This window comes from Salvelinus fontinalis, chromosome 15, assembly GCF_029448725.1.
Source record: "Salvelinus fontinalis isolate EN_2023a chromosome 15, ASM2944872v1, whole genome shotgun sequence".
NCBI lineage: Eukaryota > Metazoa > Chordata > Actinopteri > Salmoniformes > Salmonidae > Salvelinus > Salvelinus fontinalis.
This window is the reverse complement of record NC_074679.1, coordinates 14059446-14079889: the sequence shown is the minus strand read 5'-3', so window position 1 is coordinate 14079889 and position 20444 is coordinate 14059446. Positions and strand designations below refer to the sequence as shown.

General features: G+C 42.1%; 1 long non-coding RNA gene across 2 annotated transcripts in view; it reads left to right on the top strand.

Annotated features, from left to right (window-relative positions):
• The first annotated feature begins 1881 nt into the window (after nt 1–1881).
• LOC129811449 (uncharacterized) overlaps nt 1882–20444 on the top strand; it is a 21297-nt gene continuing 2734 nt past the window's right edge. The window contains exons 1-3 of one of the 2 annotated variants that reach the window (XR_008752883.1): nt 1882–2274; nt 2688–3053; nt 14313–20444. The exon at nt 14313–20444 is cut by the window's right edge and continues 2734 nt beyond it. This is a non-coding gene — a long non-coding RNA (uncharacterized LOC129811449). Of the gene's footprint in view, nt 2297–2687; nt 3054–14312 lie in introns of both variants that reach the window. The other variant, XR_008752882.1, reaches the window with a different exon arrangement.

Sequence of the window (20444 nt, the reverse complement as noted above, 5' to 3'; positions counted from 1 at the left end):
ATCTGTGAAGTTATTTGGGGTTTTACGAAGACAGGATCCTGAAAAAGGGAGGTTTCTTTTTTTTCTGAGTTTATGTTAAAGAAAGTAGAGCTACTTGTCCCAACCCATGTTGTTTGCAGACCTGAGGAGACAAGCTTCCGCCATTGCTTCCACAGTTCCTTCAAATATGTTCCTTCAAATATGTCAATACTGAAGGGGAAAGAAAGAGCAAGAGGAGTTTTCTAAACATGTAGGAGATCATGATCCAAGAATTCTAAACTTTACAAGATTATGGGGATCCCCTAATTGGTTATGGGAGTGTCTAGCACTTTCACACAAACATTTAATTTGAACTATGAGATGAATAACAGCAATAGTTTTCTCTGAAGATGAGAGCAAAAGAATAGCCCTGTTCTGAGTCTGGTAGCATGGCTCCCTCTAGTGCAGTCCAGTGTAGATGCACTGCATCTTATACTAACTAGTGGAACCAAATGCATTTGGAGAAAAGAGGACACAAGAAATTAAGGAAATATAATTGAGATTCACCCAGTCTGATTCTCAACCTTACATGTGCACTTGTTAACTCCCCCCCATGGAGTGAATTTACAGAGTTTCCACTCCAATCTATTCCTTTAAAATGTGTGAAGGGGTGCATACCAGAGTTGAGCTCAATTCAAACCTTATTGCTTAGAATAGCCCATTTGTTTTCCTTGATCATTAATTTCAAGAGTATATCCTGAAAATCAATTGTTACAACAATATTTTATATGCATGTAGGCCTGTATAACGACATTTTTTATGTTTTATGCACAATATGTATATTTCTATACACTACACCTAATATGGAAGAGGCATTTGAAATATAATTGAATCACTAAATTCAGTTATATTTCATTTAATTTAAATTCGAATTTCAAATCTGTATTATGTTTATAATATAGAATATAATTGGAATTTATGAGGCATTCTCAACTCAAAATTGAGTTGAACCCAACCCTGGTGCTTACTTCACTATACGGCTATCACCAGCAAGTGTCGCCATATGACTGTAAAAAAAAATCCCTTCTGCTGTATAAACATAAGCAGCAGTTGTCCCATGCCCCCTTCCTTTTTTTGAAACTATTTCTTTAGTTTGCATAGATCTCTTTATCACTGACCCATGCAGGTCAACTACCCAGTTGCATAAGATGCCAGCAGTCACACCATGTGGTTTACATTGAACCAGGAAGCACCAAAGACCTGCAGAACAGGGCCCTTGAAAAGATGACCTTTTGGACCCTGACATATGTTTGTATTGATTAATTATAGGTGTGTTGTAAGGGAGGATCCTTCTTTTATAGGCCAGTTGACTCAGTCACAATTAGGGTGCCAACTAGTTATAATAAATTATTAACTCTTGCGGTCATGGAATTGTGTTTTATGATTGACACAGAGAAATGGTGACAACACTGCTTTGTTGGCAGCCAGCTAGCACTGACGGACATTCATCAAATTAAACAGTACGGTAGAAGAGGAATGTGGTAGTCAAACACACAACATTATACCTAAGATCAACAACGGGCAACATGTAGGCCTAGCCTATTGTAAACAAATCCATTGTAAGCCTAAATAGGTTTGTGTGGCCTACCTACACTAAACCTTATATGTGTTTGACCTTACCATTATGGCCAGGGAGTCTGTCGGCCTTTCTTTCTACAATGTTCTTCAACGTTGCACTTTTAAATATAATGTATTTCACGTAAGAGAAACATTTCATTTCTTTCAAGTGACAGATAACTAATCATGATATGACTGTTTTCGAAGACAAAAATCACGTTTCTTTCTGCAATGTTAATTAATGCAGTGAAACTTTGCTCAAGATTTGCTACCGACCTTCCCCACCGGAAGGGGCGGGCACGAGGTTATCCCCTGGTTTCTTTTTGTTATCCTTAGGTTGAGAGCTCGCGAACAGAATCATCGGAATAGAACACGGTGCTGAGACAGAGTTGTTTGGCAAACAGGTGGAAAATTTGGCGAAGAGAACGGAGACATTAATCTCAAACCACACAGCACTTCTCCGTTTGGAAGAAGAGTGTATTTTAAAACATGGAACAGTGTCGTTAGCCGGTAGATTGAGCCCTAGCACTTTCTTGTACCTAAATCGCGAAGTTGGGTCCCTCGACCCAGCCCGTTAGCTGTTTGGCTAGCTAGCATTGCATTATTAGCGATGTAGCTCGCTAACTAGCAAATTTGTCAGCCAAGGGGTTCAGTCGCAAAGCAAATATATTTCGTTGTTTGCATATGGAAACTATCATGGTATAAACTATTCAGTTATTAGGTATGCTTGTTGGGTGTGTCCTTTAATCAATATTTGCTGTCATTCTGTTTGAAGACGGACAATAGTTTTGTCCGAGGGCATGATGTCACAGGGTTAAACTAGTGTATCAAAACTAACGATCATTTCGCTTGGTTAGCTCATAGCCAAGGTAACCATGAATATGCAATCTTACGCGTTAGCCGATTAACTATTAATTGAAATTGTTTAGCTGAGTTTTAAACGCTAACAGGTCAATGCCAAATGCATGTCTACATCGCAAAAGCAACGGGCATTAGCGACTTAGTTAGCGGCATCAGCTAACATGTGTGGACTCTTGTCTTGTGTGAAGCTCATTAGAGTTATTGCTTGTTTAGAGCATTTATTGACGTATTTTCTGGATTTTATTTTACAGATTAAACCCCTCGGGACATGCATGATCTGGAGAATAGCTGTTTATTGAAGATTTGCTGAAGGAGAGAGAATTACCCTCCTAGTAGCAAGCCATTGTGTGATGATGGAAAATGCAATGTATGAGGACGAACCTTTGTAACTAACTTAGCTGGCTGACCAGGCAGTTGGCACCACATATCAAGGATTCTGGATGATTCTTCGACTAGAGCCCATTGGGGATCATTATTATCTTTTGGAGAGGTCCTGTAATTTATCGCCGAGACAGTCGCATTGTCTGTCCATCTGACAGTGGACACAATGGGGGAGACCAGTCTCAACGAATCGAATGTGAAGGTCGCAGTACGTGTTCGTCCTATGAACAGGAGAGGTGAGTAGCATTTGCTGTCTTATCGCTAAATTGATGACTTAACACTCGGCTCAGTTGTTATGAAACGGGCCTAAAATCCACGGCACTAAATGGTTTTGGACACCCTGGCCCATAATACACAAACTAGCTGCCTATTCAAGAAGTTAATGTGATCTGCTTGAACATGTGTAGTCACCCTTTCATAACATAAGCCGCTATAATAAATGCACAGTGACATGCCTCCAGTTAATGAATCTGTGCGCGCGCACTCAAATTATTATTTCAATTATAATTCGGGCTATGAATGCTCCTCAGGGGAAAGAAATGACATTTTAGCCGTGTGCCTAGTCGAATTTAGCCGTGGGAGAACATATCTGGAAGAACAGGAGTCTATTGAGGCGGAAAATACTGAGTCTAACTACAATGTAGCGGACCATGTCACGTGTGCCTTTTCACAGAGTGTAGAAATCAGTCACAAGACGGGGGAACTCGCTCTCGTAGCCTCCAACCAAGCGGTTTAGCATGCAATGAAACAAGCCCAGGGCAGTATCAGTATGTATCCATTCAGACAGTTATATCCCCCACTACTCGTATCCTTGTCCATTTTGATAGTAGCCCACTGTTTACGAATAAATTGGATTCCCACCAAAACAGATCATAGACGCCTCTTTGAAGATAAACTGTAATAGATTTGCTAATAACCACATAAATCAGAACATAACATCATTTTCTCCTTCACACTGTTGAAAGTTAAGTTTGGTTTATATGTCACTGACATCTCAATGTGTCCCCTGTGTTTTGGCAAGGAATCATATTTCTCTTTCAACCTTGGCCTGTGTGTGTGTGTGTGTGTCAGTCGGAGCTAGCTGGTCTCTGGCTGTGCTGGACAAAGGCAGGAAGGGAGTCAGTTTGAAAGGACTATTTGTGCTAGCTTTGCATAACTGACCATGTTCCCATGGCGGTAGAGGAGTTATTGAGAGGCTAGGCCTTCGAAGAACAGCCTCATCGGCTCCATCCCAATCACAGCATAGTCACGGCTTTTCCATTTCCACACTGATGTCATGCCCATTGTACCACCAACCAAGCCCAGTGCTGTTTCACTTACCGCATGGAAGAAAGCACAAGTGCCAGTGGAACATTTGCTGGTACTGGAGAGAATCTGGTGAAAGATGAGATGAATACTCATCATTGCATTTTACCTCAGATATTTTTCTTCTATTTCCTTTGAGAAAGGAAGATCTCAATGCTGTTCCTGAAAGTCATCGAACAGTCATAACTGGTTATAACATGATTAGCAGGTGTATGAACACACACACTGATCCGTACTACCAGTGAACTCTGTGTGGCCTTTGCTTAGAGCTGACGCTCATACCCATGTGATGATGCCCCTAACACGCACACACACACAAACTAACTAGGGCTGTGACGGTAATGGCATTTTGGATGGCGTTAATGGAATGAATATAACGGGCGTCCCCATTTCAAGTTAATGATGGCATAATGGGTAGACTGGTGGCCATTGCGGGGAGGTTAAAGCGGGAAGTGTACTATCTATATGTGCTGTGATTTCTTGATTCAACTTGACTTACATTGCAAAAAATACATTCCATTGCATGAGTCAAATCAGTGAACACCATTTGAAATAGGGCTGGGTGGTATAGGTTATTTTACGATATATCATTATTGATGCACAAACCTTTACCTTCTATAACATCTTGCCTATTCTGTTCTGTACCATCACTCATTCATATATTTTTATGTACATATTCTTCATTCCTTTACACTTATGTGTATAAGGTAGTTGTTGTGAAATTGTTAGGTTAGATTACTCATTGGATATTCTGCATTGTCGGAACTAGAAGCACAAGCATTTTGCTACACTCGCATTAACATCTGCTAACCATGTGTATGTGACAAATAAAATGTGATTTGATTTTAATGTTTAGTTTGTTAAATGTGACACACAGTGTGTAATGTCAATTTTATAGTTTACTCCGCTACTTGAGTCGTCTCTATCTATATATATACCGCTTTCCACACAGACCTATCCCCTGCCACTCAAGGAGCAAATTTGTTGTTCCTCGACCACTTGCGTTCAGTCTGCATGGTCAATGCAGCACATGCAACAATTTTGTTGACAAAAATGCTGTTTTCATTTTGCTTCTTAATATAAATCCACTAGCATTCTATAATTACACTATAGTTTGTTTCTTACATTTGCAAACTGCTAATTTGTCTTAGCAACTTGGGCCTAAATTGATGTTAGCCGCTAATACTAATCGCCAGAGGCGTGGACTCGAGTCACATGACTTGGACTCGAGTCAAACTCGATTCTCAATTATGATGACTTGCAACTCGACTTCGACTTTAACACCAATGACTCGTGACTTAACTTGGACTTGAGCCCTTTGACTCGACCTGACTTGATACCCTCCCCAAGCCCAAATATTAAACATTATGCGATTTTTAAAAAGTGTGCAACGCATCAACTCTTCATTTTAATGGATTACAGTTTGAATCGGACAGCAGCCAATCAAATTGTGCCAGCTGAGAAAAAGTTGTGCGTGGCAGTGCAGAGCAATGTCGGTGGGTGAATTCCGATAGATCCCTTGGAAAGATGATACCCCAAATTATTATTTTTGGATATAAAGACTATGCTGTAGTCAACAAAAAATGGATTGCAACTTGCAAAATATGCAAGAAGAAAATTAGACTGAGGCGCAACAACTATTACTCTTATGAAATGGTATTACATTTGGTGAAGAGCACATTATTTACATTTACATTTAAGTCATTTAGCAGACGCTCTTATCCAGAGCGACTTACAAATTGGTGATTATGACTTGTTTAGGACTCAACTCAAAGTTTAGGACATGAGACTTACTTGTAAAACAATGACTTGGTCCCACCTCTGCTAATCGCTATTTAGCTGGCTAGCTAGCTAATAAATGTACTGAGTCAGAGCAAACATAACTAGCTATACAGCCTGATAATACCAGGGATGGTGCTACCTAAATCGGCATGTTTGTGCAGCAGTATCTTCTAAATCAAAGAGGAATACGCAAAGCATAAATATGTTAGCTACATGAAGTAGCTAAGAGAGAACTTTAAATGTTAGGCAACACTGACAACTTTGGTTCCTACCCTGTCACAATAACGCTTCCCTGATATTTTCATTCGTTGTCATGTCAAGCAACACTGTATTTTAAGTTCGCACTATTAAATTCTAACTATAGAATTAGAAGAAATTGAGGGAAATGCTGAATTGTTTTTGGGGGGGGGGGGTTAAGTTGAACTGAACACACCTGATTCAAATCATCAAAGCCTGATGATGAGTTGATCATTTTAGTCAGCTCTGTAGTGCTAGGGATGAAACAAAAATGTGCACCCCTTTGTGTTCCCAGGACCAGGATTGAGAACCACTGGGTTATATGCATGATCCAGTATTTTAACATAATTTAACCAATAAGTTATTGGGCTCATTTCTGGAGGTGAAAATTATATTTTAGATGGTGTCAGCATAATTTTATTTTAAGTCATTTTGGAGTAGAATTTTCTTTTTAAAAATCACCAGAATCGAGCTTCTCGGTCCTTCTACATAAAAATTCCTTGCTTACAGTGTCACATGCTTCGTAAACAACAGTGAAATGCTTAGTGAAATTCTTACTTACCGGCCCTTCCCAACAGTGCACCAACAATGCAGAGCGAAAAAAGAGATCTTTTGAAAAATTATAACACAAGGAATAAATACAAAATGCATAACGATAATTTGGTTATATAAACAGGGTACCAGTCGATGTGCAGGGGTACGAGGTAATTGAGGTAGATTCAGTGCAAATGGATTAAATCAATAGTCTCATAAATCTACACACACACTACCCCATAATGACAAAGTGAAAACGAGGTTAGAAAACAATGCAGGAGTGGCTTTGGGAAAAGTCTCTGAATGTCCTTGAGTAGCCCAGCCAGACCCTGAGCTTGAACCTGATCAAACATCTCTGGAGAGACCTGAAAATAGCTGTGCAGCTACGCTCCCCAAATACAGGTGTGCCAAACTTGTAGCGTCATACCCCCAAGAAGACTTGAGGCTGTAATCGCTGCCAAAGGTGCTTCAACAAAGCACTGAGGAAAGGGTCTGAATACTTATGTAAATGTGATATCAGTTTTTTATTTTGAGTACATTTGTAAAAATGTCTAAACCTGTTTTTACTTTGTCATTATGGGGTATTGTGTGTAGATTGATGAGGGGAAAAAACAATTGGATACGTTTTAGAATAAGGCTGTAACGTAACAAAATGTGGGGGAAAATAAAGGGGTCTGAATACTTTTCGAATGCACTGTATATCAATTCTCCATTACATACAGTACCAGTCAAAAGTTTGGACACCTACTCATTGAAGGGTTTTTCTTCATTTTGACAATTTTATACATTGTAGAATAATAGTGAAGACATCAAAACTATGAAATAACACATGGAATAATTTAAACAAAAACATTGTTAAACAAATCTAAATATTTTAGATTCTTCAAAGTAGCCACTCTTTGCCTTGATGACAGTCTTGGCATTCTCTCAACCAGCTTCACCTGGAATGCTTTTCCAATAGTCTTGAAGGAGTTCCCACATATGCTGAGCACTTGTTGGCTGCTTTTCCTTCACTCCGCGGTCCAACTCATCCCAAACCATCTCAATTGGGTTGAGGTCGGGTGATTGTGGAGGCTAGGTCATCTGATGCAGCATTCCATCACTGTCCTTGGTCAAATATCCCTTACACAGCCTGAAGGGGTTTTGGGGCATTCTCCTGTTGAAAAACAAATGATAGTCCCACTAAGCACAAACCAGATGGGATGGCGTATCACTGCAGAATGCTGTGGTAGGCATGCTGGTTAAGTGTGCCTTGAATTCTAAATAAATCACAAGCAGTGTCACCAGCAAAGCACCCCCACACCATCACACCTCCTCCTCCATGCTTCACGGTGGGAACGATACATGTGGAGATCATCTGTTCACCTTATCTGCGTCTCACAAAGACACGGCGGTTGGAACCAAAAATCTTACATTTGGACTCATCAGACCAAAGGACACATTTCCACCGATCTCTAATGTCCATTGCTCGTGTTTCTTGGCCCAAGCAAGTTTCTTCATATTTTTGGTGTCCTCTAGTAGTGGTTTCTTTTCAGCAATTCGACCATGTAGGCCTGATTCACACAGTCTCCTCTGAACAGTTGATGTTGTGATGTGTCTGTTACTTGAACTCTGTGAAGCATTTATTTGGGCTGCAATTTCTGCGGCTGGTAACTAATGAACTTACCATCTGCAGCAAAGGTAACACTGGGTCTTCCTTTCCTGTGGCGGTCCTCATGAGAGCCAGTTTCATCATTGCGCTTGATGGTGTTTGCGACTGCACTTGACACAACTTTAAACGCTTTTGAAATGTTCCGTATTGACCTTAATGTCTTTATGTGCTTATTTCAGCTGTTCTTGCTATAATATGGACTTGGTATTTTACCAAATAGGGCTATCTTCCGTATACCACCCCTACCTTGTCACAACACAACTGATTGGCTCAAACGCATTTAAGAAGGAAATAAGTTAATTTGTGTAACTTAACAAGACACCTGTTAATTGAAATGCATTCCAGGTGACTACCTCATGAAGCTGGTTGATCACATCACACCAGAGAAGCTTTAGCCATTCAAACTTCCCCGCCAGTTCGTTGTGAACACTTTGGCCTATTTTATATCCAGCAAACAAGAGTAAGGTGCTTCTTTCCTCAAATATATATCATATGTCTAATTTGCATAAATATTGTGATTGGATGACAGCCGTGAGGATTATCGAATCAGAATCAAATCCTCTGTCCAAACTTTTGATTGTGACTGTATATTACCCTTAGTACTGTACATTTACTGTTAATTAATTCTGATCATTTCTAATCTACAATGTTTTGCTTTGGTTACGGTTATTTATTTGAATGAATTCAATATTATCCCTCCAGCCTTCCTGTTCTCATTGTCAGAGTGGACTCATTGTTTGCAGAGTGCACAGCCTATGCTACACTAGTGAGAAACTCATTTTGATTCCTTTAAATCCATTTACAAGTTCTGTCAATTTAGTCATTGTCTTTTGTTTGGATCGCTCCTGTCAATGTTGATTAACGACATGCAGGCATAGAAGTAGGCCTATAGGCTACCTTGCCTGCGGGAAAATGTAGACATATAAATGTGCTCATTTGGGAAATTATAGTATTTCTGATTGGCTTAACGCACCACCACTAATGACCTGTGGAGCTTCTTAAAGTAATGTTTTCTTCACCTCAAACTGCAAGCAAACAAAGTATTTTTACATCCATTGAGAATCACAATAGTTCCTCAATGTATTTGAAAAATCTTTCCAGCTCTCTCCCTTTCGATAACCACTCAGCGTGAAAGGGAAAAATGTCATGCTCTGATCCAGTGGAAACATCATAAAATAGACCTACCTGATTTACTTCTTATCAGTGCTTGACTTGGACTGATATGTTCTGGTACTCATTTTGGGTGCTGGTACTGTTTATATTTAGGTGCAGGAGTTCCACAATACTTTTGAGCTAATATTCTATACGAGAAACAGGAGCTCAAGCAGTAGAACATTTTGGGTTGCCTGTACTCCGCTCCGGGTTAGCTCTTGCCGAAGTCAAGCACTGCTTCTCATCCTTTGCGCAAATAGCCTACATCTGTGTCTGTCCCGTGCTCATTGGTGCAGGAACCTCTGAGGGCCAAGAATATTGGATACAATGTTGGAAGTTCACTAGCACCAGCTTTAGGCCTGAGCAAGTTAATAGTTGGTACAATGTTTCAAGTTGCAGACAGGCCATGTGTAGCCAGTGTGATTTATAGGATATTCATTTTAATCAGGATATTTTCTACCTGCAGGCTGCAATGTTTTTATTTGTTGGCTTTATGTAGGCTATTTTTACCTAGTTGACAATGGAAGTTACTTTTTAGGTTATCATTTTCATTTAGATTTGGATAAAAATGTTATTAACCACATGACAATGCTTTTGTGATACGGAGACGTTACTATAAATTAAATGAAAATGTGCATATGAAAACCATAACTGGCACGCAGATAGGTAGAAATGGGAAGATAAATTGGCATTCCAACTGAGAAAAGTTGTTGACTCCTTGTGTAGCCTATTACCGGCAACTTCAGGAGAGTAATGGCAGAATCTACGAAAGCCAGCGGGAGGAGAATAGTTGGGTCAGGTTATGTTTTTTTTCCTTCTGGTTATCTAGATCTCTGGTGCCCTCTTGAGGCATCAGACTAAGCTTTAAGCATCAGACAACTCTATGCATATAGTTCATTTTATTTATAATTTATTACACTTAGGGTGTCTATAAATGGAAAAATACACTTTTGAGCAGTCGATTGGTCGAAAGAACCATTTATTTTTATTTTTTGTCGGACAGCCCTATTGTGGTTGAAATGGAATGTGTATGGGTGTGTTTATAGCCTAGCTGTGAATTTTTATTGTTTGTGTGTTCCTGTCTATGGTAAAACATTTTTGAATTGTCAATATTAGACCCCACGGGCCTAGAGGAAACAAAGGGTTTTGAAAATAATTTACTTTTTTAAATATTACTACCATGTGACTAAGAATACAGTAAGGAATCATTTTCTACATAGTCAAGTACAGATTAAATCTAGGCTACATCATAATATGGTAACGGTGTGCTAATATTTATTTATTTTACCGTTATTTTACATTCTCATTTACAGCAACGACTTGGGGAATAGTTACAGGGGAGAGGAGGGGGATGAATGAGCCAATTGTAAGCTGGGGATGATTAGTTGACCGTGATGGTATGAGGGACAGCTTGGGAATTTAGCCAGGACACCGGGGTTAACACCCCTACTCTTACGATAAGTGCCATGGGATCTTTAATGACCTCAGAGAGTCAGGACACCCGTTTAATGTCCCATCCGAAAGACAGCACCCTACACAGGGCAGTGTCCCCAATCACTGCCCTGGGGCATTGGGATATTTTTTAGACCAGAGGAAAGAGTGCCTCCTACTGGCCCTCCAATACCACTTCCAACAGCATCTGGTCTCCCATCCAGGGACTGACCAGGACCAACCTTGCTTAGCTTCAGAAGCAAGCCAGCAGTGGGATGCAGGGTGGCAATTAAAATGAGAAAGCTGAATGTGGAAAGGGATTGGCCCATATTTAGGCTAGCAGTACAGCTGGATAGCCCAATAACCAAAGCTGTTATTATTAGGCCTCTAGTTGCACTGCTAGGCTACACTAGCTACCATGTACTAACTGACAGGGCCTTAGCCAAAGTCATTGTGCTTTCAATGTGGCCATAGAACAGTTTGAGTTCAGCAAAGAATATATCATGGGATCTCTTTTATTTAATGGGATTTATTTTTATTCTCTTTCCAGTTTGGCTAAAGTAACATTATTTCTACATGGTCATTCATCAGGCATGTTTACAGGTAAAGTGACTCACAAGTGACTTACTGTCATATAGGCCTACAGTGTCCATTAGTAGCCTGTGTGACCCTTGTGGGAATTGAACTCGCAAACTTGGTTTTTGCGACAGTCAGCACCATCTTCCAATCAAGTAAGTAGTGCTGAGCCTGAGTGGTGCAAGTGATAGCTGTTGTCTCCAAGGCCAAGTGGTGAGTCATGGTTTGGCATCAGAGGGTCAGGGTCAAAGTGTGGTTGAGTCAATGTCCCACATCACATGAGGTATTTGTGTGAGGAGGACTAATGGTTTCAGACACTTTGTTCTACAGTTATTGATTGAGTTACAGCTCAACTCTCAAGAGAAAAGGCAACAAGCCAGGGCCTAGGCTACCCAGCACCGGCCACCAATCACTTAACAAAGGTTTCTGCCAAGACTAAATAGCCTCTTATACATAGCATATACAGTGCATCTGGAAAGTATTCAGACCCCTTGACTTTTTCCACATTTTGTTACGTTGCAGCCTTATTCTAAAACGGATTAAATAGTTTTTTCTCCTCATCAATTTACACACAATACCCCATAAAGACAAAGCAAAAATAGTTTTTTATAAACTTGGTTAAATCACATTTACATAATTATTCAGACGCTTCACTCAGTACCTTGTTGAAGCACCTTTGACAGCGATTACAGCGTTGAGTCTTCTTAGGTATTTGGGGAGTTTCGCCCTATGGGACTCCCAATCATGGACCGTTGTGATACAGCCTGGAATCTAACCAGGTCCTGTAGTGATTCCTCTAGCACTGAGATGCAGTGCATTAGACCACTGCGCCACTCGGGAGCAGCGGTGGGTAATTTAATTAATGTTAATACTAATAATAATATATGGGTAAATCCATTTTAATTCAATCACTTTTTGACATCACCCCTTTTTGATTTGAATTTAACCTTCCATGCATATTTGCCCGTTGTAGAAGTGCTCAGAAAGGGTCTTTTTGGACCTGAATGACAAAACATTTGAGATAAAGGTGCTCAACGTTGACCCATTTTGCATACCCCGCCAACCCCCCCCCCCCCCCCATCTATCTATAAGCTTTTAAATTATCAAACTCAACCTTTTATCTATTCCAGTGATGAAGACATGGATGTCTCATGGTTTGGCGGGATATGCAGGTCATCTTTGAGCACCTTTGTCTCCTGAATGTTTTGACATTCAGGTCCAAAAAGGCACTTTCTGACCACTTCTTCCACGGGCAAAAGTATGGAAAGTAGGGTTGACCTCAATTTAGTCGACTGCTCAATTTAATTGACAACAGCAGGCATAGAATTTGATTAACGACATGCAGGCATAGAGGTAGGCCTATAGGCTACCTTGCCTGCGGGCAAATGTAGACATATAAAGGTGCCCATTTATGGAAATGATAGTATTTCTGATTGTCTTAACGTAACACCACTAATGACCTGTGGAGCTTCTTAAAGTAATGTTTTCTTCACCTCAAACTGCAAGCAAACAAAGTATTTTTACATCCATTGAGAATCACAATAGTTCCTCAATGTATTTGAAAAATCTTTCCAGCTCTCTTCCTTTCAATAACCACTCAGCGTGAAAGGGAAAAATGTCATGCTCTGATCCAGTGGAAACATCATAAAATAGACCTACCTGATTTACTTCTTATCAGAGCTTGATTTGGACTGAAATATGTTCTGGTACTTATTTTGGGTGCTGGTACTGTTTATATTTAGGTGCAGGAGCTCCACAATACTTTTGAGCTAATATTCTATAAGAGAAACAGGAGCTCAAGCAGTAGAACATTTGAGGTACCAGTACTCAACTCACTGGTGCAGTACACTCTGAGGGCCCAGAATATTTTACACAATGTTGCAAGTTTGCTAGCTTCGGGCCAGACCGAAGTTAATAGTTGATACAATGTTTCAAGTTTGGCTACACATGGTCTGTCTGTAACAATGTGATATGTAGGATATTTAGTTTAATCAGGATATTTTCTACCTGCAGGCTGCAATGTTTTTATTTGTTGACTTTATGTAGGCTATTTTTACATAGTTGGCAATGTAGTAACTTTTTGTTTGTACCATTTGGATAGAATTTTGATTAACCACATGACAATTATTTTGAGATGAAGACGTTATTATAAATTAAATTAAAATGTGCATATGAAGATAGGCAGATAACTGACTCCTCATGTAGCCTATTATCTGCAACTTCAGGAGTGTAATGGCAGGAGAATAGTTGGGTCAGGTTACGCTTTTTTTCTTTTGGTTATCTAGATCTCTGGCACCCTCTTGAGGCATTTGTCTTATTTCATCAAACAGTAAGCTTTAAGCATCAGACAAGCTCAGTGCATATAGTTGATTTTATTAAAACAATTAGGGTGTGTCTATGTAAAAATACACGTTTAAAAATAGACCAATAAATTGGTCGAAAGAACAGACTTTCGGTCGACTTATATTTTTTTAAGTTGGGGACAGACCTAATGGAAAGTTTTGTTTTAAGTCATAGGGGATGCTGTCAAAGTGATTGAATTCAAATGCCATTCAGAAGACGCTTTTATCAGAAGCGACGTAGTAATGTGTGCATACATTTTTTGCATGAGTGGCCCTGGGAATCGAACCCACAATTCTGCCGTTGCAGTCGCCTTGCTCTACCAACTGAGCCATTCAGGTCCACAATGTAATCAGTAAACAGTGTACGGTTATTCTCCTTTCTAGTCACGTGATGTGCCCGCATGAGGAAGTACCTACCATGCAATTGGAGGTTGCTCTGAATGTTTGTACAGTACTCTGAACCATTTCCCTTCTCTCCCTCACAGAAAAGGACCTGAACACAAAATGTATTGTGGATATGGAAGGCAACCAGACCATCCTGCATCCAGGCGGAGGAAACCTGGGCAAAGGAGACTCCAGGTGTGTGTGTGTGTGTGTGTGTGTGTGTGCGTGCGTGCACCCACCCATGGGACTCAGTTTCAGTTGTTGAGAGTGGGTGTCCAGTGATTTGGAGAGTGTCACATGACTGTTTGCGTGTCGATAGTCAGTCTGTCTATATCACCTGCTGAGTGCACAATGATTTGGGTCAGGAAGATGGTTTGAGCAGGTCTATGTGTGAGAGCTTGTGTGTGTCACTCGACGGCCCATTCCTCTCTCCCAGGCTGCCTGCTGCTCCTCTCCTCATTCTGCCTGTGTTGGGGCATAACTCTCCTCCGGCTGACTTCTTCTCTGTTTCTCAACCCTTTCGTTGCCCCGACAACGCGGGGGGAGGTCACGCGGGTCGATACCAGGCGACCACGGAACCCCCTCTTACTTTTGGAGAAGCTAGGGAGCGAGGGACATTAAAAAAAAGGGAAGAGAGAGCGAAAGAAGAAGCGCACGTTTGCTTTAGCATCTGTCGGCCATAAAGATCCTCTACTGGCTTTTATGGGGTTAAACAAGGGATGCGCTATCATTTTTCTCTGCCTTCTTTTCTTCCTGTCTTTTTCCATCTGGGAGACAATGGGGCGAGAGGTGGTGGGGGGGTTGCGACGAACAGGTTTCAAACTTGGAGAAAGACTGAGCTGGCTGCTCCCCATCACACTCCAGACACTTAAACGGTGGAGCTGGGTTCATGTTGTGGGCCCTGCTGCGGAGACTCATCCTGGGATGGAGAGATGAATGCTAAAGAGAGGCCCTCCTCACTCCTATAGAGCCTCTACTGATTCTCATGGCACCAAATGCCTTCCTATGGCCCCAGTTCACACGACTGTCTGCAGTATACATAGCTCAGTGTTGTGCCCAGTTTATTTAGGACAGAGGGACCTCTCCCACTCCCATAGGCTTTCATTGCCATAGGGCCCCAGATGCCTCCTATGGCCCCAGTTCACATGACTGCAGTATGAGTGTATCTGTGTCTGTGGTGGTGGAGGGGGGTCCCACTCCCCATGAGCTCCAGGAGCAGACAGCGCTTCCACTAGAGTTCTCTCTGATGACGTAGGCCTAACCCAATCTGTATCTTTCCACACCCCTGTCCCTTTTCCTGCTCCCAGCATGTGGAGGGTGGGACGTTGTTGCCTGTCTTAACTGATCTCTCTCCATTGTGACTAGTGGAACATTGACCTTGCAATGTTTTGTCTCTTCTCCTGTGTCTTAAAGTTAATGGCCGATAAGGTGTTTTTCTCCCCTGTAGCAATAGTTACAAACAGGGATAGCCCTCTCTGTTAATCAATCAAATGTATTTATAAAACCATTTTTACATCATCAGATGTCACAACGTGCTTATACACAAACCCAGCCGCAGGCAGAACAGTTGAAACTGGAGCAGCTTCTGTGTTGCCTGATCGTGTATTGTGATTCATGAGTGGAAAATGATCATGTCTAATGAATGGTCAATAGGCCTACAGTACACGGTCTATTGTTGATACCCTGGCTGAGGCTGGGTGGGCCCGACAGCTGGCTCGCTCATATCCTTCCTGCTGCCATTAGTTTGCATAGTGACGAAAGGCTTTATTTGCATAAGTGTTGGAATGCAGTGTTGCCTTGTTCAGTCAGACTTGGGCTCAAACTCTCAACATGTCATTTCATATTATATGTGGTGGCCAATATACCATGGCTAAGGTCTGTTCATAGTCACGACGCAACGCGGAGTGGATACATCCCTTAGCCATGGTATATTGGCCATATATCACAAACACCTGAGGTGCTTTATTGCTGTTATAAACTGGTTACCAACGTAATTAGAGCAGTAAAAATGTATGTTTTGTCATACCCGTGGTATACTGTCTGATATACCGCAGCTGTCAGCCAATCAGCATTCAGGTCTCGAACCACCCAGTTTATTATATTGACAAGTTGTTTATTACACATAGGAAATGCGTAGCTGTGAATGGAAAAAACACATAGAGGTAGCCAACACAATGATGCCTCCATCTGAAGTGTTGTTCAAACAAGTCCTCTTTTTAATTGCATGTAGTGTGATCCATATAAAAGCACAATGAAGCCACACTCATTTGACACGATTATAAACACAGTTGGTCGTTCCTGAGAGGGTAACCTTTAATGTGGTTGATGTCATATATTGTGGGCCAAGCCTTAAAGGCCCAGTCCACTGACCTGACCGCTCATCGCTGACCTCTGCTTGTTATTCAGAGTAGTATTGTGATCAGACACCCATCAGACACCCATGGCATAATCACTCATTCGAATGTGTGTGTTCTGCTGAAGCAGTGCGATTGCTAATTACAGGGATGCAAATAGGTCATTATTCAGTGATATTCTCAGTTTTGATCGCAAAATAGGTCATCCAAGTTAATCGTGTAGATAGCCGTTACCAGCCATTAGGCTACTACCTTCTCTTCATCTGTTATTTCTGCTCATCTCCATCAGTTAATAAATGTTATTTAGCCCTGATGGTGAGCTGGGGTGTGCAGACAGTGGTGTAAAGTACTTAAGTAAAGATACCCCCCCAAACTACTTTCAAGTATCTGTACTGTACTTTACTATTAATATTTTTTACAACTTTTACATTTACTTCACTACATTCCTAAAGAAAATAATGAACTTTTTTACTCCATACATTTTCCCTGACACCCAAAAGTAGTCTTTACATTTTGAATGCTTAACATGACAGGAAAATTCTCCAATTCACGCACTTATCAAGAGAACATCCCTACTGCCTCTGATCTGGTGGACTCACTGAACACATGCTTTGTTAGTAAATTATGTCTGAATGTTGTGTACTCCTGGCTAGCTGTACATGTTTTAAACAAGAAAATTATGCTGTCTGGTTTGCTTATTATAAGGAATGAATATAACTTTTTTAGACTTTTAGTCAAGTATTATTTTACTGTGTGACTTGAGTCATTTTCTATTAAGGTATCTTTACTTTTACTCAAGTATGACAATTGGGTACTTTTTACACCCCTGGCAGACAGTGATGGGGTTTCTGTTACAATTTATTTAATTATTGCAGCGACTCATTTCGCATGTAAGAGCAAGCAGGCCAGTCTGACTAGGCTTTGCTGTCGTATAGGAAAAACTGAGCACAGTGACAGTCATGGGCTCAAACCCCTGTCTACCGCCAATTGGCGCACATGTGGGCCGTGAGTTTTTGGGAAAATGCAGATAATAATACTGAACAAAAAGACCCTGTGGTATCACGGTGCTACTCCTGATACTTGGCCTGGTATCAATCACACCGTTAGAAAAATTTCCTATTGTGACAATGCGCAAATTTACCCCCCCCCCCTTTTTTTGGGCCATCAAATTTTATTTGTCACATGCGCCGAATAGAACAGGTGTAGACCTTACTGTGAAACGCTTACTTACAAGCCCTTAACCAACAATGCAGTTTTAAGAAAATAATTACTAAATAAACTAAAGTAAAAAAATAAGAGTAACAATAATGAGACTATATACGGAGTACCGTTACCGAGTCAATGTGCGGGGGTACAGGTTAGTCAAGGTAATTTAGGTAATATGTAGGTAAGGGTAAAGTAACTGTATAGATAATTGTAAAAAAAAAAGGGGGGGGGGGGTCAATTCAAATAATCCTGGGTAGCCAGTTGATTAGCTGTTCAGCAGTCTTATGGCTTAGAGGTAGAAGCTGTTAAGAAGCCTTTTGGACCTAGACCTGGCACTCCGGTATCAATTGCTTTGTGGAACCAGAAAGAACAGTCTATGACTTGGGGGACACCGCAATTTTTAGGGCCTTCCTCTGACACCGCCTGGTATGGAGTTCCTGGATGGCAGGAAGCTTTGCCCCAGTGATGTACTGGGCCATACGCACTACCCTCTGTAGCGCCTTGCTGAGCAGTTGCCATACCAGCCGGTGATGTAACCAGTCAGGATGCTCTTGATGGTGCAGCTGTAACATGGACCATGATAGTTTATTGCAGCTTGAAGCTCTCAACCTGCTCCACTACAGCCCCGTCGATGAGAATGGGGGTGTGCTCGGCCTTTTGAGGTCACTATGGTGTTGAACGCTGAGCTGTAGTCAATGAAAAGCATTCTCACGTAGGTGTTCCTTTTGTCCAGGTGGGAAAGGGCGGTGTTGAGTGAGTGCAATCGAGATTGCATCATCTGTGGATATGTTGGGACTGTATGCAAATTGGAGTGGTCACCAGTTTGCATCCCTGTACTATTTAGGTCAATAGTACAGTAAGGAGCACAAGGGAGGGTGTCCCCTACCCCATCCTCCCTAACCCTTACCTGTAATAGTCTGTAGCCCAGCCTGAACCTTGTCCCTCTCCATACTCACCCTCCCTATGCCTTCCGCAACCATGGCATGCACAGTCACAGGAGAGGGGAGTGAGCGGCCAGCGTGCATCCACGCGGAAACTTATTTTTTTAAGTGACTGCAATCGTAACAGAGAGAACCAGAGAACGAACGAGGAAGGACGGGCGGGCGGGCGAGCACTCAGTCTCCTGACTGCCTCCCTCTGTCCTCTCATTGGCCGGTGGGCCGTATCGCGTGATCTGTAACTGGGTTATGGGGTGCAGGACGGGGCCCCTCACAGCCCTCTGGAGTCTGAAATCCCCCAACCCAGTGCTGCATCCCGGCCCCTGATTCGCTGTGACAGCTGTCAGTGTGGCGACCGTCAACCTCTGAGTGGGTTATGGCTGGGGGGCGGGAGGGTTCCCCTCTCCTTTATGGTGAAACTGGGCAAGAAAGACATCCAGTAACAATGCATTGGCGAGGGTTGGTTAGATTGAGCTGTGCTGTTGGCGAGGGTTGGGTAGATTGAGCTGTGCTGTTGGCGAGGGTTGGTTAGATTGAGCTGTGCTGTTGGCGAGGGTTGGTTAGATTGAGCTGTGCTGTTGGCGAGGGTTGGTTAGAGTGAGCTGTGCTGTTGGCGAGGGTTGGTTAGAGTGAGCTGTGCTGTTGGCGAGGGTTGGTTAGTGTGCTGTTGGCCAGGGTTGGTTAGAGTGTGCTGTTGGCCAGGGTTGGTTAGAGTGTGCTGTTGGCCAGGGTTGGTTAGAGTGTGTTGTTGGCCAGGGTTGGTTAGAGTGTGTTGTTGGCCAGGGTTGGTTAGAGTGTGCTGTTGGCCAGGGTTGGTTAGAGTGTGCTGTTGGCCAGGGTTGGTTAGATTGAGCTGTGCTGTTGGCGAGGGTTGGTTAGATTGAGCTGTGCTGTTGGCGAGGGTTGGTTAGATTGTGCTGTTGGCGAGGGTTGGTTAGATTGTGCTGTTGGCGAGGGTTGGTTAGAGTGTGCTGTTGGCGAGGGTTGGTTAGAGTGTGCTGTTGGCGAGGGTTGGTTAGATTGTGCTGTTGGCGAGGGTTGGTTAGAGTGTGCTGTGCTGTTTGGCTGCAGGGTTTATACTGACTCACTGCACTATACAGTGTTCACTAAGTTCTTGAAGAAATTGGGGGAAATTATGGGCTGGGCTGTGGGGTTTTCTCTCACTGTGTGTGTGTGTGTGTGTGTGTGTACACGAGACACGGCTCCTGGTCTTGGAGAGATGAGTATGATGGGAAAAGCCAGAGATAAAAGGAAGGGGGGTGGTGGAATGAGAGACAGAGGCATCATGATGGAAGGATAGAAGAGAGACAGAGGAATCGTGATGGAAGGATAGAAGAGACAGAGACATCGTGATGGAAGGATAGAAGAGACAGAGACATCGTGATGGAAGGATAGAAGAGACAGAGACATCGTGATGGAAGGATAGAAGAGACAGAGACATCGTGATGGAAGGATAGAAGAGACAGAGACATCGTGATGGAAGGATAGAAGAGACAGAGACATCGTGATGGAAGGATAGAAGAGACAGAGACATCATGATGGAAGACAGAGCAGACATGTTCAAAGCCTCTATGGGCCTAGAGGGTAAATCACACAGCCTATCTACTCTGTATTGGAGAATGGCACAAAAGTTTTACTTACTGGGGTGATATGCTATGTAGGCCTATATGTCTGTTCTATGTAGCCTACTGTCAGTTGGAGCTATTAGGGAAATAGGCTATGAAGGCTTATGTCA